At 28.5% G+C, this 26,942-nt stretch overlaps 1 protein-coding gene across 2 annotated transcripts in view; it reads right to left on the minus strand.

Moving 5' to 3' along the window:
- LOC119608399 (palmitoyltransferase app) overlaps nucleotides 1-26,942 on the minus strand; it is a 138,914-nt gene that overhangs the window by 87,640 nt on the left and 24,332 nt on the right. Inside the window, exon 3 of one of the 2 annotated variants that reach the window (XM_037962850.1) lies at nucleotides 10,784-10,837. The exons of the other annotated variant lie outside the window; for it this stretch is intronic. The gene's annotated coding sequence lies outside the window, so the exon portion shown is untranslated. The remainder of the gene's footprint in view (nucleotides 1-10,783; nucleotides 10,838-26,942) is intronic. 2 annotated transcript variants of the gene reach the window in all.

Below are 26,942 nucleotides of genomic sequence, written 5' to 3' on the forward strand. Positions count from 1 at the left end.
TTCCACTTGAAAAAGTCATACAAATAGTACATAAACTAAAGACTCACACATACATATACTTATACTTACAAGTCTTACAAATCATTTTTTGGAAAAATGCATATTAACCCGATAGATTTGAGGGATATCAACTTTAATCATCTTTTGGAACACTGTTTAGAATTTTCTAATAAATATAAAATTGGAAAGTGGATTGGTGGAAAAATTGTCTTGTACTTTGTTGAACTTAGAACTTGCTCCACAAACTGTAAGGTTTATATTACAAAAATTGTTCACATTTACAAAACTACAATACAAATATAAAACTAAACGAAACGAAAGAATGTAATGATGTACAAAATACAACCATTAAATAACAACATGCAATACGAACAGCATGATGATGATGACGACGATGATGTTTGATGTAGTAAATTTAAGTGCAAGTGTAGATATTTGTTATTCTAATGCCCTACTAGTAATAAAACGTTCCAGTTAGTTGTTGAAAGTGTTAAAAAAACTTTATATTAAAGCCCTTATAAACCTTTTCTTTGGACTAAACTATGAACTCGACTATGAACAAGTATATAAACCATGTAATGGACTAAGCTATGGTTTAAAATATGGACTAGTACATGGTCTAGTATATGGTCTAGTCTATGGACTATTATATGGAATAAACTATGGACTAATTCATGTATTGGTGTATGTACTAGACTATAATAAATATTCTTAACGGAATACAAATTACAAGTTTTAAGTGGTCAAGCTATTTTATATTAATTAATAGACATTACAATACTATTTCTATACAACGCACCTTGTAACTAGTAATTCCAGCAAAAAATGTCGAAGTACTTCCAGAAGAATTACATTTAGATATTTAGATTTTGTGGAAGTGATGTTTAATGACTCCCAAAGAAACGAAACTAATTCAATTTTTTTTTAAACTGAAGATATATTTTTTTGTACTGACATTTTTTAAGTTAAAAAATTTGATTTTTGGGGCTTTATGTCAAATGTTACACACATTCCTTTATTTATGTTAATAAAATTTAAGTCAAATTAGCTGTATTCTATAATACTACAATTTCACTAAATAATGAAATAAAAAGAACATAAAAAATACTTCTTGAGAATGACTACTTCACTACTTCTGAGTGAATTTAAAATCAAATAAAATCAATACTTCTGCTGGTCTTTTTCTGTACTTTCCTGAAGTAAATTCTACCTCTTTTTCGCTTCTTTTTAAGTTCTTTTTTACTCGGAATGATTAAAAAGTAACGTAATATTAAAATATTGTTTTGGCCGGGAAAGGATTTTCTCCCTTTTTAAATATACATATTTTCACTTAACTGTTTACACGTTTTAAGAATATATGTACCTTTAACACTTGTTTTCAAAGATAAAGAGATGACGTTTAGCTAGTTAATAAAATCCCTTATGGAATGACAAAACGATGTTGTAAAAATTCCCCTAGCTACCAACTGCACAACTTCTAAATAAATTACACATAATGATTGTCATAAAACATTGACAGCGCTATTGAAGCATAATAAAAACCTCCTAAAAAATAAATAAATCACAACAATTTACTATCTAAAGATTTCAATAACACAAGTATGACTTTCTAACCCTAAAACGCTACTTCTGGGCTACGCTCCCGGACAATAGTTGCTGGTTCTTTTTTTGTTTCTGATTTCCTTGGCGAAATTAAAAGTTGTCATAAGGGTTTTTTTTTTTCTCCCACAATAAAATGTAGTTGCTTTTTATTTTCTATCTGTCAGATAATTGTCTTTCTCTTTGTCTGTCCGTCTGTCTGCCGTTTGCTGTTCTCTTGCCTTATTTTCTGCAGTTCCTCCATTTAGCTCTATGAAAATGTCATTTTCTTAACTTTTGCCTTCTTTAGTTCTATAGTTTTACTTAAGGGGGTTTTATTCTCTTAGTTATAGCGTCGTCTTCTTTCTGTTCTATTATTTGAAATTTCTTTAGGACTCAGTCGGCAACTGTTATGAACATTTAGTTCATATTTTAGTACTTATTGTATGAATTTTGCTGCACTGAAAGAAATGAAATGATTTAAGAAATACACAAATTTTATTGAAGCATTTATTTGGTAAATAAATAACAACACTAATGGATTTAAAGTTTTTAAATAACTCTATATTTTGCAACGGAGATAGTTTACAGAAAGAGCTTTGATAAAAACCATTCATATATTTAGATAAAAAGTCAAAGATGAGAGCATTCTTTCAAATATATTTGATGTTAAAAGGCTTTTTGTAGGATTCGATCAGTATGGCTGTCATAGGACTTTTTATCAACATGTTTAAGACGAGAGCGAGCAATCCTTTAAATACTTTTTTGGTCCAACTCTAACTTCAAAAAGTATTTTGTTTCTTTATGATTTCTTTCAGTGTACTAACTACTAATACTACAAGTATTGTATAGCATGTTCTTTTATTATTTCCTTCAAGTTGTGTTGTTGTATTAAGTAGATATTTTTGTTTTGGGATTTCAATTCAATTTTTTACTATTTCATTGCTTCAGTACTAGTGTATATGTATTGTACGTGTATGTATGTATATAGTATAGTAGTTTTCATTTCATTTTATACTGTTAAAATTTCCGTAATAGTTGTACAAGAAATCTAAAACTGTCATTTATGGTTTATTTACTGCAACTGCACAAAAAACCAACAACCAAATAAACAAACAACAAAACGTGAACAATAACAACAAAATGAAAAGCCAAGAAGTACAAACTGTAAGAAGCAGCAGATGACTGCATGCAACTTACTACTTAATTTGAGGGGTAATAAAACTATTTTCCAATACTCCAGGTGGTATTTTTTTTGTAAGTTGAAAAAAAAAACATGATTACAATTGTTTTAAATAGAATGAATGTTTTTTTTGTTCTTATTTTGGATTCTTTTTGAACTTAAATAATGTAAAAAGCATTTGTATATTTGAGTATTTCTGTATGTATTTCTATGCCAATGACAAGTCAATGTAACAAATACTTAAGCCAATTAAATTGCCTGAAAGTAATTTTCATTTAATAAAAATGTATAGTGCTTGTGAAAGAAAGAAAATTAAATTAGAATTTCTTAATTTATGAGTACTAGAACTGTAAGGATTTTGGTAAAGAAATAAAAATTAAAATTTTCTTTTTCTTTATGATTTTGTTGCCCAATTTTTTTATTTTTTTACTTTTTGATTTCCAAATGTTAAGTTTTTTAAAGAAGTTTAATTTAGAGCAGTGGTTGACACACAAAGGCAACAGGTACCATTGTCTATGCTGTAACATTTAGTTTTTCATGATCCATAGATTTATTAATTCCAATGCACATTTGACAGTTAACTTAACCAATAGACGGAAGCAGTTTTTGAATATTTGATCTATTTAAAGCAGTCATTGAAATTGGTCATATTGTACTAGAAGTCTCTCTATTTGTTTTAAGAACAATTTGATATAATTTCAATAAACAATCTTAAGTGAAGTATATAAATCTGCAGTTCTTCCAAAATTAACTACAATGACCTTACTCGCAGTACAATATAAAATTCGCAAATTGAACTAATATATTCCCAAACTCAAACATCCCAGCTGTACGTCACCATATCTGTTTGCCTTTTTAAAAAGGATTTGTTTTGACTCATCCATTTAATCGTCTAACATTTACAATTCATGTTATTTCTAGTGACTAAATGCCTAATACCTGTAAATGTATTTATATACACTTGGCTTTAAATACAGTAAGAGTAACTGTGTGTGTATGTTGTCTATTGTCTAATAACATTTCGACCAATATCTGCTTATAAATGATGATTTTACAATTTAAACGCCATTTACCAACTATTAGTTTGACATTTACACGTAAACCTTTAACATTTGCGTGATTTCCATAACCATTTCCGTTTTTCATTTTTCTTGCTTCATTTTTTGTTTCCATTTTAAGCATGTTTTCCTATTTTACGAACAAAACCACTATAAATCTGTGTTGTAAAATATGTATGTAGTCGTAGTCTTCGCTTATGTATGTTTGCTTTTATCCTCTTAAGCTTTTGGTTGAACAAAAAAACGAAAAACGAAAAAGGAACGAATAAACCCATGAATGTATGTATAAAAAAGCCACGTTTAAATCTACAAAAAAGTTTGAGCACAATTCTCTACTTTTTCTTTCCTTCTTTAGTTTCATAGCACGATATTTTGACCAATATTTTTGATTTAAAATGGCTTTTATCCTTTTTACACCAGCAGCCGCACTCATTGCTCTTGAACACGGAAAATAAATGCTAAATGGTGGTGGAGGGGAGAGCTCTTGATTTAAAGTAGATGTAGATGCATGAAACTATAAGTGGCAGCTATAATATAATGTCATCGTTATTGTCGACATTAGTCATAAGTGACCGACAATAACGACATCAACTACAAATGACACAAACGACACTAACAACAAGGGCAAATATGGACGCGAGAGGACGAGGTGGAGAAAATGAACGAGATGCGCCATCAGTGATACCACCACACAACAATCACCATTACAATCACACAATGCTATTTGGCGCCTGTTTTCTGTCATCAACTTGATTTGCATTTAAGAGCTTTTTTAACGCGAATAAAAAATATGTTTCAACTACGTGAGCCATTTTCTATCCTTCCACTTCCCCTTTCAACCTTCCTTAACATCCTATTTTTCATACTTATTTTCTCTGTTAGCCTTTTTTTCTTTTTTTCTATTTTTCTAGTGCTGTGGGAAAAAATCTTCAGGTTCAGGTGCTGTTCTATTCTTTGGAACAAATGAGCATGTTATTCTTTTATTCTGTGGGGCTGTACGTCCGTCCATTTGTCTGTGTCTGTCTTTCTATAATTTAGTTTTCAATTCGTGTTGAGTTTTAATAATATTTCCTTTTTCATGCTTATAGATCACACACTAACACACATAACCTTCTACCCTGTAAGACAGTATAATTTGTCTGCTTTAAAGTAAAAACAGGAAAAGAAAAAATATATAACCCTCTGATTTAGTTTTGCATAAAACATCAATATGTTTTATTTTTTTATTTTTTATTATTATTTCCCACAAGTAAAATGGAATTAAAGTTTTTCTTGTCTTTGGAGTGATGTGAAGTTACTGTTGTTGAGTGTGGTATTAAGGGAAATGTCTTTGAAGTATTTTTCAGTATGATTTTTTTATACAAAATTTATTTTTCTGTTTTCTTCGTTTAAATTTCTTGTAATATTACTTATATTATTCACAGTTAAGTCAAAGCAGATACATAGACTGAAAGACTGACTGTGACTGGCAGTCAGAGTCATGTGGAATATTGCATTTAAAATAATCTTACTAGGAACGAATGCACACAAAAAGACAAATACAATAATTTCAATATTTGCACAAAATGAACAATAAAATAAGAGCAATTTTTTAGATGTATTTGATATTTGTTAAGATACACCTATTGGTCCTAGCAAAATGTGCCCAAAGGAGTTCAGATAGTTATTTCTTCATTCTCTCAAAAAAAAAAAAAAAAAAAAATATTTAATCTGGCCTACTATCCCATAGTACTAATCTTGGTGCAAATTTCATCCAAATCGGAAGACATCGATTTTTAAAGTTGGATCACTTGACACGAAATATTCCAAATGTACATTGCAGAATTGCGTTATTTGCTAAAAATGTCATAGTATGTCACGCCCACTTTTTGTTATTATTGGAAATTTATTTGCAATAGAAACAAATTTACATTAAATTTGACCTACTGGTAAGTCTAGCCTCAGAATGCACTGTAGGCTATATGTACATTAGGGTTATAACCAAGGAAACCAAAATATGCAAATGCATGTTTTTTGTGGTGCGTCGTATGGACTCATGGATAAGATATTTACACGTTTCAGACCAATTTAAGAATTTTGGCATCGATTTGTTAGAGCATATTTTTGCATATTTTACCCATAAGAGCATAATTTTGCATGATTTTACTTTTTTAGCATATTTAAGGCATATTTTCGAGTTTTTAGAGCATATTTTACTCTTTTAGTGCATATTTTGATGTTTTCTCTTTTTTTCGTTTTTGTACATTTTCAAAACTTTATTTAAAAAAAAATAAAATTTTATTTTTAATTTTTTAGCCTATTTTACAATTTAAAAAAAAAAATTCGTTTGTACAACTTAAAAACTGCAAAAAATACATTACTCTACTGTTATAGTTTTTTGTTCAATAAAGCATTACATTTTAAATCAGACATAAAACCGATTACTTTTGATTTCATGAGACCAATCCATTTTTATAGTTTAAAAAACTAATTATTGGAATTTATGACAACACCGATTAAAATGTCAGTTTAGAAGCTATGAATACAATTGGAAGAAATGTGTCAAACTTTGTCGTTTGAAATATGATTTTTGGGGTCCAAATGGTTTTATGTTATTTATTGGTTATCTGAACGTAAAACGGAATTCTATTAAACTAGTTCTTCAAACTATGAGATGAATTAATTATAAAAAATCTTGTAGGATGAAATATGACACTAAACATTTATTATTTCATTACAATTTCTGTCTTTTTGAGCTTTTCAATGTTAAAAAATAATGAAAAATTTTATTTTTAGAGCATATTTTTTAAATGTTAAGAGTATATTTTGAGTTTTTTACGGCATATTTAAAGCGCTTAAAACACTCTTTTTAGAGCATGTTTTCGGTTTCCCTGGTTATAACCAAAATTAGGCCCTATCACTACGTGGTAGAGTTTTAATAACAAAAACCTTTTTCTGGGTCATTTTAGTGCAAAAATCTATTTCAAACCCTTTACAAACAAATTTACGTGCATTTTTAATAGTATAATCTATATGTTTGTTTACTAAAATTGTAAGAGGGATTGACCGCAGCCCCAATCTTTGCTTTTTCATCATGTAAATCTCGTAGGTCCATTAATGACTCTTGTTTCTATCTTAAATTTCCGATTTAATAATTTCACCATTAAATCTAACTAAAGATTTCACTTAAATATTACCAGAAATATAAAGTAGTACAGCAAATGGTCTGACTAAATTATTTATATACCTCACATGTGGTTTTAAAGTTAAATGAAGAAAAAAATTGACTTTAGCAGGAAAATATTCTAAAAAAATATAAAAGTCAGTAGCAGGAAAGTATAAATGAAGCATTAAAGCACATGTGTGCATATTTTTTTCTTTCTCAATGTGCAAAAATATATAAATTATTTTCACCTTTTATCGGAAGCGCAATACATTTAACTCGTAAGAGCGTTTAGAAAACTATCAGAAGGTGCTTTGGGAAAGGAAAAATTTCATAATAAACTAATAACTGTAGAGCAAAAAACACTACACACATGTAGCTAAAGCCAAAGGACTTTAAATACATGCACTCCCAAATAAAAAGGTTTTATAAATCACAGGTAAACATATATACATACATACTCAGACATAATATTCCTTTGAAAAACGTTACCAATATTTTTATGCATTGGTTTCCAAATACTACTTAGCTTTACCTTACTCACACATATTCATACTCTATAAAGTGGACATTAGTTAACAGAGTTATTGCACCCAAAACGGAAATATATTTAATGGCTGCTAATAATATAAATACAATTTCTCGTTCAGATATCCATACATACATATCTACATTAATTATTACTTAAGTATATATACATATAAACACGAAATATAAGTTAATTTTGTAACTATTACAAACAACATACAACATTTAGCTAATCAGCATCATCATCATCATCAACAGTATCTATCTACTACTCCTCGTGAACATTTTCTTTATAATTTTATTTTCCTTATAATCTTTATATTTTCTAGCATAAACATTATTTTAAAACACTGTATATTATTTCCTTAACTAAGTAGCTAAAAAAATAATACTCGTTCACCATCAAAGGAAGAAGCGGAAGATGTTACTTAAATAAGTATTTCTGCAGTAGTAGTATTTTGAACTGGTTTAATCCCTAAGCGAGTTACACAAACAACTACTTCATACATATATTTTTAAAACGGAAATTGTAGTTAGTACTTTAATGCACACACACATGCAAACCTTTGCCTTAAATAGGAATACATATATATATAAACATGGACTCGTAAACTTCTTACATACTTATGTATATACACAGGATTCAGTTAGTGTCATATGTGTATCTGTATATTAGGACGGTATCACTTATATGGAGCCGATTTTTGTAGAGATGCAAGAACAGTGCGTGACCCAAGTTAAAGGACTACAACAGAACAAAGGCGAGCCCATGAATATGAAAAAGCTAATACCAATGTTTATATAAGTTTTGAAGTGTGGATTTTTATGTAGTAAAATAATTGAGATATATGTAATTTAGTTCGGCACTAATATATTAAATTTTTTTTAACGAAAATATTATCCAACGTTTATTCAATTTCTCGCGCCTCTCTCATGAAAACGAAATGGACGTAGCAATTTGTTAGCTACCAAAAAAATTATCCAAATTCAAAAGATACAGTTTTTTTTATTTTGTCCACCAAGATTTTTGATTTGGAACCACACTGGTACGGTTGTATGGGGGCTAAACTGACTATAAACATTCGTCCTTGAGTCAAAAGAATACGACTTTGCGCCAAATTTCATCAAATTATCTTGAAAATTGCGACCTGTAGTGTTCGCACAGGGTTTACATGGACAGTTCTAGTTCAGTTCTAGTTCAGTTCTAGTTTAGTTCTAGTTCAGTTCTAGTTCAGTTCTAGTTCAGTTCTAGTTCAGTTCTAGTTCAGTTCTAGTTCAGTTCTAGTTCAGTTCTAGTTCAGTTCTAGTTCAGTTCTAGTTCAGTTCTAGTTCAGTTCTAGTTCAGTTCTAGTTCAGTATTATCCAACGTTTATTCAATTTCTCGCGCCTCTCTCATGAAAACGAAATGGACGTAGCAATTTCTTAGCTCAGTTCAGTGTTTTGATAAAAGCTCTTTTAAAAATGCCTTAGAATTCGATTTTCACTAAATTATTGACTTTTTATTAAAACTACTTATGATAAAATATTAATAGAAAAGTTAAGAACTTTTATATGGCATCTGAATATTTAAATTTTAGGGAACCATCCTAAAGTAAGATATATGTGTGTGTGTTTATTAGTGGGTGTTAAATATTATTCAGTATTTTAAACTAAATTACACTCATACACACTTACGAATACAGTTAGAGAGTAGATAAGTATGCGTGTTTATCTATCTATGAAATATGTCATTACAGTAAAGTGAAAAAGTAAAATACCAAATAGAAAAAAAGTATAAAATTAAAAAGAAATGAATAGTCAAGTCTAGATTTTGTAAAATATATTTAAGCAAAATAAAAGGGATCTGATTTTATATCTTGTTTCGTGTTGGACTTGTTTATATACATATCTTATATTAAAAATCTGATCACTGTAAAATTAGCGAAAATTTAAAATTTAGATAATAATATAAAATTTTTCTGCAAAATATTGGTCTTAAAATCGAAATAATTTTTAAATCGCACTGTAAAAATAATATATTTGTCTGTCTTTTAAAACTACACATACACCTACAAACACATTAATGCATTTAATATGTTTAAATATACGTGTGTAACATTTAAAAGAGAGAGTGTGTGTTAATACGTACTCATAATTAGTGGTCGTTAGTAGTAGTGAAGTGGCTTGTTCTATAATAAATTTTTAATCTGTAACATTTAACCATTTTTTCTCTTCTTTTGCTTTTTTCCTACTCCTTTAACTCTTTGTATATTTCTTGTTTAATGGTGGTATTTTTTTATCAACAATTTATTTGTAGTACCTACTATGTACAATTGTATAGAGGAGAGTTGGTGAAATTTTAGTAAATCTTGTGCTGAAAGGATTAAATTTTTTCTATTTTATTTTCATTAAAAAAAATGAATTAAAGCAAAAAAAAAAAAACTTCAGTTCAGATGTAATAAAGGAACTAATTATATGCGTAATTATTACAACATTTTCATAAAATGTTTTAAATATTAAAAAAAATCTAGTAGATAAGAAGAAGAAAAAAACAAATAAAAATGTTGTTGAGTTGTGTGAGAGAGTGTAACTTGAGGTAATATAGCATTGCAGTAAAAAATAAATAAAAATAATATTTTTTATAAACAAGTAAAAGAGAACTTTTAAAATGTGTTAATATCATTACGAGGCGGTAGCGGCAAAAAAAATAATAAATGTTGAATGTAAAAGTGCGGTTATTTGATAAATTTGTGTAGGGTTTTTTATTTTAAGTTACTGGTAAATAAAACAGTAAAAATCTGTATTCAAAGTTAAACTATTTAAAACGAGATTGTGGAGAAAACTTTTAAAACCACAAAAGGGAGGTTTGAAATTTATAGCCCCTCAGATTGTGTGTGTGTGTTTTAAGTAATTTAATAGTTTTAGTTTGTTAAACTATGAATATGAGCAATTATATACACATTTAACGGAAATTAATGGCATAAATCAGTTAAAAAGTGTATAAAGAGTAGTAATGCTATTTAGTTTTGTTCTAATTTTTGGTTAATGAAATTTTAATATTGTTTTATTATCATACTATTACTATATCGTAAAAAATAACAGATTTGTTAGAATATAAAATAAAATTTTGGACGTTAGTTAGTTTAAGAGGCGGATATATTTTACTTCGGGCCTGCTGTGCGCTCCTGTAGAGTCTCTGCTGGAAATTGAACCCAAGGCCTTCGGAGGCACCCATTTTTTATATGTATACTTCAGCAATATATGATAGAAACATTTCGTTTTATAAAAATTCCATTACTTAATGATTGTACTTACCAATTTAATTAAATTATACTGTTATTTGCGACAGACCATTGAAGAAAAAATATTCTGAAATTAAAAATAAAGCGTTTAGAAGCGTATACTTAATATTTACAAAATATCAAAATTTTAAGGCTAACTTTTAAAGGTATTTTTACTTTAAATTCAAACCATTCGGAATTAAGGTGAAATTCAATATAAATGCTTCATTATTAAAAAATAAATTACATTTTAAATATGTATTTTAAACTGGTGTAGGGTATCATATGGTCGGCCATGCCCGCCGAAAGTAATTCTTACTTATTTTTTTAATTAGAACGAGTAGGAAACTATAAAAGCCTTATTCGGGGCTTCCGGTTTTAAGGGGGCTAGGTGAAATAATGGACCGATTGAAACGATTTTCAATAGCGTTCGTACTTGGACCAAAAGAAGCGCACGTTCCAAATTTCATCAAATTATCTCACAGACTGACAGACGGACAGACATAGCTTAATCGACTCAGGAAGCTATTCTGTATAATATATATATATATATATGTATATGTATATATATATATATATATATATATATATATATATATATATATATATATATATATATATAACGTATAATAATCTCCCCACTATAGTGGTGTATGGTATAAAAATCTTCTTTTTAAAACAAATCTACAGAAAACAACCCTTAATACAAACAAAAAAATATTTACCTTAATACCTTTAATTACTCTAAAACATTTGCACAAAGTTAATATTTGTGCTAGTAACAGATTTTATTTAATGAACACCTCGCAATTATCAAAATTACAAAATCATTTCTATTCAAAACTAAATAAGCGTTTACAAGCAAGCAACTAAGAATAAAATATTCTTAAAACGGAATTTAAATAAACAAATTTTGCCAACAGGAAAATTAAGCACAACTTTTTATTTAAATAAGAACAAGAAGACAAAAAAATGCAAATAAAACACAAGCGAGCAAAATGAAAAAAATGAGAAAAACAATTAAATTTCTAGTTACTTGAAAATGTTTGCGGAAAATTAAAAGGAAATGAAATACAGCTTAAAATGAAACTACCGGAAAGTGAAACAGAATCCTACGAAATAAAATGGAAAAACACGCAAAAATATATAGAAAATAATACAAATAAATTTCTACATTCATTCGTACACACTGAAGAAAAATCAAAAACATCTAGAATATGAAACCACACCTAATAGTCAGCATATTGCAGTATTAAAATTAACAAAAAGACACACAATAATACACAACACACATAGACAGACATAGATAGATAGAAACTGGCATCTGAGAATTTGGGGACCATAGAATATTAGTTATACAGGACGACCAGTAGACTACTTCCACTACTACGACGATTACTACTATTTGTTTGAAATGGCTTTGTGTGTAAGCCAGTGTATTAGTAATACACGTTCGTTGGAACAGCAACAGCAGTTTGTGGTTCTAAGATTTCCCGCCAAACCGTAACAGTATTGTATGACTCAATATGATGATAGCTGGGCTGGTTGAAACAAAGAAATTTAAAACACTGGCAAAAATATGTAATAAAATTAAATATTTTTTTATTAGAATTCTTATTGCAGAGCAAACTATGTATTTCTAACAAAATTTACACATTGTTTTAGTATTTCAATATTATAATAATTAAAACATAACGATCATATTTTTAAAACAATTTCTTTATTTTCTATAGAAAATATTTTTATAATTACTTTAAATTTTTTCCACTGTGTAGTTTTGAATAAATTATAATTTTATACTACTTGTACCTACTACAGCAAAAAAAAAAAAAACAATAACAACATGTACATATTTATTTTCACTGTCAAAGTTTTGTAAAAATATAAGATTTCAAGCTGGAATTAATGTGTTTTTAGATGTGTGGACGGACGAACAAACGAATGAATATGAAGCGAAAGAAGCTAGAAAATGTTTTACATTTAATTATGCTTAGAAAGAATGAACCCACCAACGAAAAAATACCGACTGAAAGACTAACCAACCATCCAACAAACCAAGAGTAGCAAGCAACAACACTTGTTTAATGAGGAAAACTGAGAAAAGCTACAACAACAAAGAATATCTTAGTACAGTTACAGAGGTTCTTAAAGAGTTGGACCAAAAATACTGCTAAAAATTTTCTATTATTTTTCCACAAATTACTAAACTGTAGCACTTCACTATTAGTCAAACAATGCAAGGAATATCTGTCAAGGCATGGTCGCATGACTGATATTACCCATTTTAGGATCCTCGTGCATAGGGACTTTTATAGAAATGAATAGGCAGATGAGCAGGCCAACAAGAGATCTGCTCTGTATATCTCTAACGCTATTTCAGTTGCAACTCCATTAGGTCTTATCAAAAGCAGTGTTCAGATTCTCTCTTCAAAAGGCTGAAAAAGGTGGAATTCTTCTTTCAATGAGAAACGTACAACACATCTTATAACCCGAAATAGACGTGATATATCGAGGTTGATATCAGTAATAACTGGACAAGTCGACTTGGGATCCTCTTCAATGAATACTGTCACAGTTATAAAGACAGGTAAAAGGAAGAAACGGCCTTTCATCTTCTATGCCGTCCGAACTTGGTGAGATAAACTTAATGACCTTTTGCGATTTCTCACGACTACAGGCTGGATCTATAATACTACGCAAAACTACATCTGACGAGTAGAGTGGTCCTGTCAAAACAGAGTCACTTCGATGCTACTCTTGGTGTTATGGCAATATCGCGGGGAAAAGAGGTGCTATGATCTGAGAATGGACCTGCTGTAAGGTGGTGAACGATCGGGAAAGACTCCTCTGCCCGACAGGAGACTAGTTCTGATTTAGTAGACCTTTTACTTCAGGGAAGTTCTCGGTGCTTCATGCTACGCGACTTATGGTTGAGAGCTGCCACTCAACTTGTCGGGGGTTCGAATAGGCTTTGGAAATTCCTTCATCCTTTATCACATTATCTGACATACAGAGGGATCCAGATTTATTGGCTGGGTATTTCGAACTATCAAATACGTCGCTAGGTGCTGTTGCCGAATCAAGAGTGCCATCTCGGTAGTGTGCGGGCTTTAAAAGGTTTAGGTATGCACTGGAATGGGTCATTAGTTGATGGGGATTTCATTTAAAATAATGCAATCTTTCATGACATCATAAGGATCACCTTCCAGTATACCGGAAGATTGCATTCACCTGATGTTGGGATTGTATCCCCTTCTATTGACTTTAGACCAGTGATTGCTTTTTCCTTGTCGGGGTTTACATTGGAATTGATCCCATACTGACTTTCATTCCGCAACGGGGCTAATATGGCAAGAGATTATATAGCTCGACTACTTCGGCAAAGTGCTTGTACATGTACCGACACAGCTATGCACAAAAATTACCACCTGAGTTCTTTATAGAAGAATTCAGGGGCGCGTGGTAGACCGTCCCAAGTCTACTCAGTGGGTGAAAAAGACCACCGTGAAATAAGGCCGTCAAGGCAGGTGTTCACGTTAAGCACTTAGACATCTTGTCCGCATGTAGTGAACTACCACGATAACCAACCAACCGTTTTCCATCGCTGGAAGGGAACTTAGGACCTTGTGTTCAGTATTCCTACAGGATATTCTTAAAAAGGCTGTTCCTTGGCTGTAATGTTAATATGTATATTCTGAATTCTTAAGTATTAGCAAAATCGCGTTTAGGTTTCTCTACTCAAAGGTTAATCGTCTATACATTTCTGTAGTAATCTAGCAACTCTACCGAAAGTGACTGGCTAAAAATTGTACTTAGATCAATCTGTAGACCTAAAATCCTATCGACGAAGATGATCTCTTAAAACAATATTTTAAGTCTCTCTGCCCATTTTGTAACTGAAGTATGACTGTAGTATATTTGTTACGTTGAGCTGCTGATTTTGCGGTTTGACGTTTTTTTTTTTTTTTGCTTAATGTTCTCTTGCATTAAATAAGTGTGTGTTCTTTTGAAAGAAAAATAAAATAATAAAACAACAAAAATAATAACATCTAAAAGTTTTTTATAGCTGTTGTTATCGTTGTTTTTATAAAAAAAAACAATAGCAAGTTGCAACAAATAAAATAATGATTCACTTACTCTCCCCCTCTTGCCATTGCATTGCAATTCTCATATTTCTAATTCTGTTGGTTTTTCTAAATAAATTAATAAATTTGCATGTCTCTAATTTTCACTTACAACAATACTTTTAAATACAAATTGTTAGAGAAAAAAGCAAAAGCGTGGGTTGTTTTATTTTATATTTTAACATTTTACAAAGTTATGTTGCAGTTAGTTTAAAAAAGCAAAAATATTTAAGAAAAACATTAAATTAAAATTTTATATTGTTTTTTTTTTCGGTTTATAATCTCAAATGCACGCAAATGTTTGTTTTTGTACCATTTACATTTCTCTATTATTGTTATTGTGAAAGGAAGAGTTGTGAAAGGGGGACGTTTAGATTTGCTGACTTTTTGTTTTCTATTGTTGTTATTTAAAATTCATACATAAATAATTGTTTTGCTATTGTTTTAATGTTGTTGTTGCTGTTGCTGGCATTCAACATAATTGTAGCCAAAGTGTTAAAAAATGGTTACTAAATAAACCTACACTGACGCTCACTTCACTCTCTATTTCTCACCCACGTTACCACAAATATAATGTTTATTCCCATAATTTAAAATGAAATTTATTTAAATATTTAATTATGTTAAAACAATGTAAAGAAAACCAAATAACAAAATAAAAGCAAAATTATAAATAATGATGGACTGTGTGAAATGTGAAAAATTCGTTTTGCCAGATATGTATTTACGTTTGTAGGTTTTCAAATATTTAGGTCACTGTGTTACTGAACAATTTTAAAATTTCTATTTTAAATATTATACAGTTTTTATAAGATTTTTTGCGCTTTTTTATATTTCTCTGCATTGCAAGAATTAATGCAAGCATTAATCAACTAAGTCGATTTTATATAAAAAGAACTAACTATACAGTAAAGTAATTTTCTTTTATTAAATTTTACAAAATTATATATGTATGTTTAATATTAACTATGCATGTTTAATAATAACTATGCGATTTGAGAACATTTGTACATTTATGTATATATTACCCCTAAGAATTTCCTTTCACTGAAAATACTTCAAACTAAGTTAGTTTTTCAAAGAGATATGAAATGGCGTAAAATCTGTCTTGTTTTTATTATTTATTTCCTTCAAAATTTTTTAGTTAGTTAGTTAGTTAGTTAGTTAGTTAGTTAGTTAGTTAGTTAGTTAGTTAGTTAGTTAGTTAGTTAGTTAGTTAGTTAGTTAGTTAGTTAGTTAGTTAGTTAGTTAGTTAGTTAGTTAGTTAGTTAGTTAGTTATGTTTTGTTTTTAGAATAAATTTTGTATAAAAATTTGTCTTATACAAATACATAAATTGTTATGAATAAGGCCCTCAGTATTTAGCAATTATATTAAAATGAATCAATGATTTATAATTTAGTACTAATTAATTTTAACACATTTTGTTAAAAATAGATAATGTCAATAATTATTTATAAAACACCAACTCAAAAACAAACAGATTCAATTAAATTCCTATTTTTTATTACTTAAAAATAATACATTAAATTCTCGCTTTTTATTTTAATACGCATATTAAATATTTAACAGGTTTATTAATATAAAAACCATAAAAAATGCTTAATTATTTATTGTCAAAATTATCTTGATCTCTAAAAATGTTTGAAAGCTCTTTGTCATTATTTACATACGAATACACAAACTCATTTACTTAATTAATTGTTTAATCATAATTAAGCCTCTTTAAATTATTATGAGACATCAGGCAGGAGAATACGACAGTTACACAGTTGAATCTTGTTGAATATTTTAATTCATTTTTAACAACTTTTTTGGATTCCTTCACAAGCATCCTTGTTTATTATTTTTTTTGGTTTTTGTATATAATATAAGTACCTTTAAGTAGGTCTCCTTGTTCGTTCGTTTTTTTTTTTTTTTTTTTGGTTTTGTTGCATTCATTTGTCAACAATTATACTTTAGAATCCCTAAAGTATCATTTTGGAAAATGAAGTATCTCAATTTGATTCTACGGGTTTGCTTTACTTAATTTTTTTTTAATTTTTTGTTTGAAAAAACACAAGTATTTATGTTGTAATGAAAAATGAAAAGATTCTTGTTTAAAAGACTTGAATATTTTTGTGTTGTAAAGAATAAATGTTGTTGAAGAGTTGTTGCAGAGTCACAAAGGGGTTGCAACAAGCCGCAGTGGTTTCATAAAGTAGGCCAATATTGGTGAACACAGAGTACTAGAGCATGACGAAAGCGTATTTAAAAGTTAAATTTTTGTTTTGTGTAAAAAAAGAAACAACAAGAAATGTGCAATTTTTAAGGTATAAAGTGTTTTTTAATTATAGAAATGTAGTGGCGAATACAAATTGTGGCCACTTTGCTGTTAGAACTCCTAGATAAAGGAATTTTTGATTGTTGATCCATTAAAAGACTTTTTATAACAACAGTCTTTATTCACCTGCAGTAGACTTTATTCATATACAGATCACCACAAATCATAGCAACGTTTATGGTCATAACACACACAGATTTCATTCCAGTAGATTTTGTTTCCTTTTAACATACCTCATCATAAAAAAAAAAAAAGAAAAAAACTTTCTCCAATTATTTAAACTTTAAGCATTTTTAACATTGCCAACTACCAAAAATCTTAATGTTCTTTCTTTGTTAACTAAGTTAGAAAACAAAGTGCCATTAATTACAAATTTATCTGGTACTCATCATGAGTTAATTTCATTTAAACTAAATTCATATGGAAAACTCTGTTAGAGGAAGTGCACAGGAGACAGGAGGATAACAAACTGTATTCTTACGCTACTTTATACAGTCATCAAACAATGTTTTAAGTTTTCTTTAAAGTATTTCTTGATATGAATTTTTGTTCATTTCAGTTTTCAGATTTTTTCGCTGCAATCCTATATGTGTTGTAAGAAAAGACGTAAAAGCAGAAGTTTGGCGGAAAAATCTTAACAAACTTTTTTTGTTTCAACACAACATAAAGTTTTCTTCTACGCTTTTCTTATTCACAACTTTGACTGTTGTTATTTTTTTTTTGTTTTGTTAAGCTGTTTAAAGTTCATATAGATTTGACTATTTTTTCTGGAACAAAAACTTCCAGTTTCCTCAGGATCTTAATAATTCACGAGCACATTTTCATGTTTTACTTACATTTTTTCGTTTTGGAAAAAAGCAAGAAAATTGTGAATTACTTGAAAAGAAGGAAAAATTACACCTTTAAACTTAAACAATCATGTGCAATTTTTCTTTCCTTAAGAAATGACAAGCAGGTTAAAGGTTTCGTTATTCTCATTTTTTTTTTTTGCTCATTTCATACTTATTTAGGCGGATATAAATTGTGAAGTAACACACTACAAAAAAAATCTACCTGGGCTAGAAGAAAAAACTGAAAACTTTATAAAATGTTACTTTAAGTTAACTTGGCAAACAGATGAAAATCTATTTGTATTTATAAGATTTTAACAGTAAACGTAGACAACGATAAATGATGAACTTAGACGAAACAAAATGTAAAAAAAAATCCTAAATAAAATTTACACAGCATTATTATTATTTTTTATGTTAAAAAATAAGAAAAATAAACAGTAAATTCTTTATAAACATTCAGCCAGTCAGCATGAATGATGATGGATTAAATTTTGTAAAGTTTGATTTGGTAAATGGAATGTAATCAAATGTTACGCTTACGTGTCTTTTGAAAACTCACAGCCAGACACGCAGTCAGTTTGTCAATAAGGTTCATTATTTAGAGGGAATTATGAAACAGTTTATTTAGAAAGTTTTGAATATTTTAAGTCTGTTATTAGATTATAAAAAGATTAACTGAAATTATAGCTATTTTTAAGATTTAATACCATTTTTTCACAAATTTTTTATTATAAAAAAGGCATTAAATTTTTCATGTGTTACTTAAAAATATTGTTAACATTTTAATTTTATTTACACAAGATGAGTGATTAAATTACTTTGATCATATTTGCATGAAATTTTAATCAAATAATTTTAAACTCGTAACGAATTCTTATTGTCGTTTAAACACACAAACACTTTTTGACAAATTGAATTATGTTATGTTTGTGTTTAACCCAACAAACATTTAATAATCTATTAAAGTAAAAGCATTTTAAATATCATGAACCCATTTCAATCAAAATCAATGGATCTTGTGGTATTAATCAGCGCAGAATAAGATTCTAAACCTTTAGCTTAAATTGGCAGCAGGACCAATATATTTGATTGTAACAAACATTAGTACAAACTCATAATAGTCTTCTCAATAGAGTGTTGGAGAGTGTATGGTTTCAATATCAATGAAACAGCATACCAACAATACATACATACATAAATATGTATGTAAGTAAATACTCCAAAGCATTAATAACATCCTTACATATTGGGTACGTATGATTAATAAAAAAATAAATAAAAAAATATTATAAAAAATCACTCATACGCAAAGCTTTCCTTTTATTTCAAAATTATTTATCAGAAGAGATAAATGTGTAAATACTCTTACATGTAGATTTTTGTTAACAACGCAAACATACATATTAAACTCAATTTTATTTTTCTCTTTTATTCAAATAAGACAAAGAAATATAACGAAATTCCCTAAATACATTGTTTGTTTAAGAGATGTTACAACAATAACAGAAAAAAATATGAACAAATAGCAAGAAAAAAAAAACAATTGAATTTTTTTAACAAAAATGGATTGTAAATGGAAATATTTACCGAGTACGTGAATTTATAAGAAAATTAAGCTACAAAATCTTCAAAAAAAAAAGTGAAAAATAAACCTACATATGAGTTCATTCAAAGATTTTTTAAATGTTAAAAGAATGATCTAAAGAACTAAAGGAATATGAATCTTCAAATGTGTGTGTATTCGCATTCCCCTAACGATTCAAAAACCTACTCACCCTGACATAGAGATGCACACACACACACACCCATAAATACAATGATTCATATAAAAATGGAAGCTAATGTTTGCTTAAAAATTTTTTGATATGCACACAACAACTTTGTTGTATTGTATCTTTGTATATTTATACCATACACCACTATAGTGGGGAGGGTATTATGCGTTTGTGCTGATGTTTGTAACACCCAAAAATATTGTTCCTAAACCCGGCTTAAAAACAGTTTCTGTGTCTATTAAGCTATGTCCGTCAGTATGTCTGTCTATCCGTCTTTGTCTCCATTTAAAGCTTGTGCGCACGCTACAGGTTATAATATCAAAGATAATTTGATGTTATATCTTTCCTTGCCCCAAGGACGGACGCTATTGAAAATGCTTAAAATCGGTCCATAATTTAAAAATTCCAAATGGATCCTTTACTTTCTATTTTACCAAACTCGGCAATTCAAATCAAATGAAATTTTACAATATCATCTGGGAAACTGTGTTGCACTAAACGAGTGTTACAAGGTTTTATTTCTTTTGTAAATTCTTTCAGAAAAAAAAAAATAAAACATGAAATAAGAAATAAGAAACAGTTGTATTGCCCAGATCTACACAAAATGTTTTAAATAAAAGGTATTTTGTAACATTTGTAGCAACTTAACTCAACTGAAAGATGTTCAGCGTTTGTGTGTAACATACTGATATGCATACATTCAACAAACTCGTACACACATACGAATATACACATTTGCACACGTGGGGAATAAAGTAGGTGCCAACGTTCAAACACTTTCAAAAGTTTTTAAAGTTTTTTTTTAGCTTAATCGAAGCCGCTACCCATGTATAAGAATCTACATTATACATTATTGGGTCGAAAAATGGTAAATGAGAGCCTTAGATCAGTATCATGTTTAAATATACATTCTATTTTGAAAATTTGATATAAGTTTAATTTCATCTCATTAAACGAAATACCAGTTTTTAATTTTGTCACTCCATAGTATATTTAGAATAAAAAAAATATATAAAAACGGCTATTTTTCTAACCACAAGTGTATATGTTGTTCTCTTTATATTGTTCATGTTGTATGTATTTGTATTTGTTGTAAATGTACAAATGTATATGTTAGAATTTTGGTGTATTAACATGTTTAAACATTATTTACCTTGACTAAACAAGATATTTTTCTGTTCTGGAATATAAATAAATAGTAAAAGGAAAGAAAGGAATTTCCTTTTTACAACAATGTTTCAATGTAAAGTCTGTGTGCAAGTTGTAACTTTCAAAGGATTGGCATTTTTATCTGCTTGTGTATATGTATGTGTGTGTTTAAGTTTATTTAACTCCACTACAAAATGCTTTGATTAGGTTGTCGTCGTTTTATAAAATACCATTCCTTATTTTTATTCTAACTTTCATGTTTTATATTTATTTTCAAATTTACAAACTTATTACGAAACTTAGAATGTTGCTTGTTTTTACTGTAGTTTTTGAAAATGTTGTCAAAAGGACAGAAGATTTTATGTTGAACGTTTTCTATTTTTATAGTTAATCGTTTAAAATTTGTTTAGAAATACCGCTCGTAAATAAATAAACAGGGAAAGAATTCAAAGTCGGTCAACTTTAAAGTTAAAACTAAATACAAGTGTTAAAACCTTAATTGAGCTCATTGTGAAAACTAATTTTTACAAAAGGAATTTCTTAATGTCTTTTTCACATACTCTTATCTAAGAATGTTAATAAACCGTAATAATTGGCCCATTAAACCAGACAATGTGGTTTGAATATTTAAAATGTTAACATAGATTTTCTTGATAAATAAGAAATAAAAACCAGCCAATAAATTTTGAGAAAAAAAATTAAAAAAGCACGAGTAGAATGCAAATGAATGACCTATATATAGATTAAACTTCTTTATATCTTTGAAAGATTTTTTCCTAATTTATTAAGTAAAATGTTTGTAAGTAGATCTTTCCATGAATATTATAATGTTATTATATATTATAAGATTTTTAAAGTTTTATAAAAATATTATCTAATGTATTAAAAATTGTAAATGTCAACATGAAAAAATTTAATAAAATTTCCATACACCATCCAAAAATCGCCTCAATAAAGAGGCCTAGAAAGTGAATTGAAATTAAGAATCATTTTTTCTCTCCTAATTGTTAAAATAATCATTGTAATATCAATGTAAATATGAGATTATCTATATTTAAAAATTAATTAAATGTTTATTAATGAATAAAAAACGGCTTTTAATCGTCTTGTCAATGCCTCTTATAATAATTCATTTTAAAAAGAATTTTAAATGTAATTTATTTACTATGTATTTACGTGTTTATATTATTTAAAAGCTAAAAAAAAATAAATTAATTTATTAAATTCCAAAAAAAGTATATATTTTTTCTCTCCTTGCAACCGTAACAGATAATTGTGTTTTTGTATTGAATAACAATTAATTACTAACCACCTGTGCGTATAAATGTGTCCTAGATTCTGTTGTTGATGCTTTTTATCTACCAATATTGTGCAGCATCTGATTGCAGTATTAATCATACGCTGTGGTGGTGTCAACCATTGATTGGGCTTAATAACAACAAAAACAAAATACTTTCACTGCTCTCACAGCGATACTAGACTATTATTTAGCACAACATGTTGCCTGAGTAGATTTTTTTTTTTTTGTAAATCAGCTCATTTGTTTTCTTGTTTTCTGTTTTTTTTTTTTTGTTATTGCTGCTGTTCCTGTTATTATTGTCGTTTTAGTAAAATAAATTATAAATCAACCGGAAATTAAATTAATAAATATTTATCGTTAAATGGATACAAACATACAAACAGCCATGAAAATGTGAATAGCAAAGTTTTTAATTTTATATTTAGTAAAAATTGTATGTTTTAAATTAGAGTAAAATTTATTTTTTTAATTTAAATTCACATAATTCGCTATTTCTGTTATCATGGCTTTTTATTATTTAAATCATAAATACCTCAACAAATTACAGCTTATAGATAAGGCCAAAGGGAATTAATTTCATTTAATTTTTTTTATTTATAATTCAACAAAAAAAAAACTTTATTTAAATTAATTATTACTTCAGTTAATTTAAATAATTGAACAAACAAATTAATAAATTCACAATTATAAACCATTTTTTTAAACAGAGTATAACAAAATTATAAATTATATTTTAAAAGCTTAGGATGTTATTCGTTAAAATCATTTATCAGGCAATTGTTTGATTAAGTTAGTTCAGCAGACATCGCCAGAGACATTAAAATTAAAAGTTTTATATAATTTAAAAGGATTTTGAATGCGAATTCTGCAATGAGGCCAATTTGTAGTAGACTGTAGACTAATCTAGTGTACAGTTTAATGACTTCACATTGATCTAGTCCAACGGTTCCCAAAAGGGGGTCCGCGGACCCCTAGTGGTCCGTAGCAAAATCCTAGGGGGTCCGCGAAGACGAACGAAAAAAATCATGAATAAAAAATATTCTCTATATGTTACAAAATATTAAAAATATCTCCAAATTTTTCATAAATACTAAAATACACAATTTTTATTCAATAATCCCAGATTTGTTGGTGACTCTTTGAATTTTATTGTTTCGGTCGTTTATCAGGATGAAGCTAGGCGCTACAAATTTATTGTTTCACTTTTATAAAGTAAAGTATTACGTGATTTGTAATTTTTATAAATATATATGTATCGAAATAAATGTTTTTATAGCAGACGGATAATGATTTGCCTTAGAATTAAATACTGATACTGGTATCCCGGAATATGAAGTTAGGTCACATTTCATAATATTTTTTTAAATTGTAAGCAAAAGTGTTAATCTAGTTAATTTTAAATATAAATATTCCATTCCAACGTGATACACAGATTTTAACTTCATTTTGTTGTCCAATATTATTAAATCAACATCAGAAAATTCATAGCGTAAATAGTCAAAACCACGCAGTAAAATAATTCGTAGGTATTTTAAAATTCAAATTTAAGATCCAAATTCACAGTACATTCGCAAAGAGTTCAGGTCATATTTTATGTGGGTAATGCATTCCGCAACAACATCGAAGAAGTCTAACTTTCACATATTTTCCCGAAAACTTAGCTTACATACTCAGCTCACTCCTATGCAATCGCAAAAAAATTTAGAAACATGACTCTTTAAGCACATGTCGACAATATTTGTTAAAGAAACCTTTTCTCTACCTTGACGAGAAATGAACATGAAAGCTCTCACGATCATAAAATTAAACATCATGTTAGAAGTCATTCTATATTTAAAACCATGAAATTGAAAACATCTCCGAAATACTAAATGTTCTCAATGTACGGGAATATTTTATAGGGTTTATGGACCAGGACTAAGACAATTTTCGGACGAACAATTACACAGTGATACAGCAAAAAAATGCAGGGGTTCTCATATACCAATTCCATTTCGTTATAGTCCATAGAGTAGGAATTTATTTTTAATTTTTCCCGATCACTTCGTTTAGTTCCTTTTTAAGAGCAAAAGTTGTGAAAAAGAGCTATTTTTGAAGTTTTAACTTTAAAAAAATATATGTTTGGTAGTTTGCAACCGATTTTCAAATTGGATATTTTGTTTTAACGATACAAGTGTTGTCTTTCAACCCAAAAAAATAAATCCAAAATTTATGATTAATGTCTTGGTTACGGCCATTTAAGTAAAAAAACTCACACTTTTTTCACAATTTTTAATTTTCATACTGCTCTACGTTGGCCATGAAGCAGTAACTTTAGCTTTTATTACATTTGAAAAAAGGCACATTAAGTTGGGTTTCCAATGATGGTCAATTTATGATAATCGATGAAAAAGGTTATGAGTTGTGCTAAGTTTTATAAAAATATAGCATATTTCTTCCATACAAAAACGTTCATGTTTCTGGTTTTCTTTGTAACAAGTTTAAAAAATGTTTATAAACATTTTTATACAAAAATTAATTTGTATGGAGAAAACCAAAAATTCGAGAAACATGCTATTAGAAAAATTGGCATAAATCATCCAGTTTTTCATAGATTTTTATGAAATAACAAGTTTTAGAAACCTTCCTTTATGTGATTCTTCAGGAAAGTAATAAAAGATGAACTCACTGCCTCATGGTCAAAGTAGAGCATGATGAAAATGAAAGTGTGAGTTTTTTTACTTAAACGACCGTAACTCAGACATTTGACCATAAATTTTGGATTTCTTTTTTTGGATTAAAAGACACTTGTATCATTAAAAAAAAATATCGGATTTGAAAATCGGATGAAAACTACTAAACTTATGATTTTTCAAATTTAAAACTTCAAAAATGGCTCTTTTTCGCATCTTTTGCTCTTAAAAAGTAAGTTAACGAAGTGATAGGGGAAAACTAAAAATATATTCGTACTCTATGGACTATAACGAAATACAATTGGTATATGAGAACGCCTGCATTTTATTTTTCTTCACTTTTGTATCACAGTGTTATTTATAACAATAAGATATCAAAATATGTATGGGGGTCCGTGAAATTAAATAAATTCCTCAAGGGGTCCGCGAAGTAAAAAATGGTGGGAACCGCTGATCTAGTCCATATACCGGCGTATAGAGAGGCAGATAAAAAATTCACCACTACACTCACACTGTTGGCATTTTTTCAATGAAATTGCACTAAAAAAAATATTTGGTCATTTTTAATTTTGAAGATTAAATTGCATTACTGTAAAATGCTAATATTTATTAACAAAATGTAATCAATGTACATAAGAATAATAATTTCATCAGATAGAAACAACATTTCAAATTAAAATGTACAAAAAAGTATTAAATATGAATGATCTTATTAACTTTCATTGTTATGCATTCTAGAAAATTATTTAGGGTGTATGTTGTTTTTGTAAATTATGCTCTTGTTTTTGCAAGTTGTTTTTGTTTTTTTAAGTTGTGTTTGCAATTTCTTTAACAAAGCGACATCAGCCTGCTTTGTTGAATGCTGTCAAGCAACTAAATAAAATATTTGTATTTTTGATGCTCTTGTTTAGAAGTTCGTCTGCGATCGTGTTGTGTACATGTAATTTGCCGAAAATATTTGTCAGAACAATACTAGCGCCGACGTCTGATCTAGTCCATTATCTTGTGTATGGACAAGTCTTCGAAGTAGTATATTGACAGCTATACGGACTAGTCTATTCTCTATTCTCTCTACTCACCACTATAGTGGTGTAGGGTATACAAAAACCCACCCACTATAAATTATACCAATCAGCTCAGAATCACTTTCTGAGTCGATTTAGCTATGTCCGTCCGTGTGTCCATGTAAACATTGTGCGCACTCTATAGGTCGCAATTTTCAAGATAATTTGATGAAATTTGGCACAAACTCTTCTTTGACCCAAAGACGAATTTTATTGAAAATGTTTAAAATAGGACCATTATTTCACGTAGCCCCCATACAATCTTACCACCCGAGTAGGGATTTTAATTTCACAATTATGTTAATGTTCTAGTATTTCAACAAAAAATGGTAAAACTTAGTTTTATAAAAATCTAAAACATAATGCCGGTTTTCGTAATGATCGAACCTCATTTAACCATAGCCCCCATACAAAGTCCCCTTCAGAAAATTACTTGAAGGTCAAAATTCACTTATAAACACTAATATAATGATGAAATTATGCATAAATAACTTTAATGTAGACGTCAATTCCTCTTCCAAATTTTATAAGAATAGGCCCCCGTATAACCTCACTTTCAGAAAATGACTTTTCAACAAACTATACATTCTCACTAGTTGAAATTCCAAATTTTCCTAAAATGAGTTTTTATTTTTTAATTGACAAGAAGGAAAATATGTATATAACGTTATTTATTCCTCTGCCATAAACTTAACACATCCCATTTAATTACTCTATAAAAACAAATATTGATACTGTAAAAGATTTAATAATAAATTAATGTTATTGACTTTTTTTATTTTGTAACAAAATTAAATCACTAGCTGTTTACTAACACACAGTTTGTTTTAAAAGTTTTGGTGTTATTTATTCATTTTATTTATATTATTTGCTTTTTTCGAAGCAAAACTCTTCATATACACTCGCATGAGTCTATATGCAGTTTTAGCAGACACTGACACACATAAACATACG

This window comes from Lucilia sericata, unplaced genomic scaffold (assembly GCF_015586225.1).
Source record: "Lucilia sericata isolate MDLA Ls3-8-SP2 unplaced genomic scaffold, ASM1558622v1 Contig000021F_arrow, whole genome shotgun sequence".
NCBI classification, from domain to species: Eukaryota; Metazoa; Arthropoda; class Insecta; order Diptera; family Calliphoridae; genus Lucilia; species Lucilia sericata.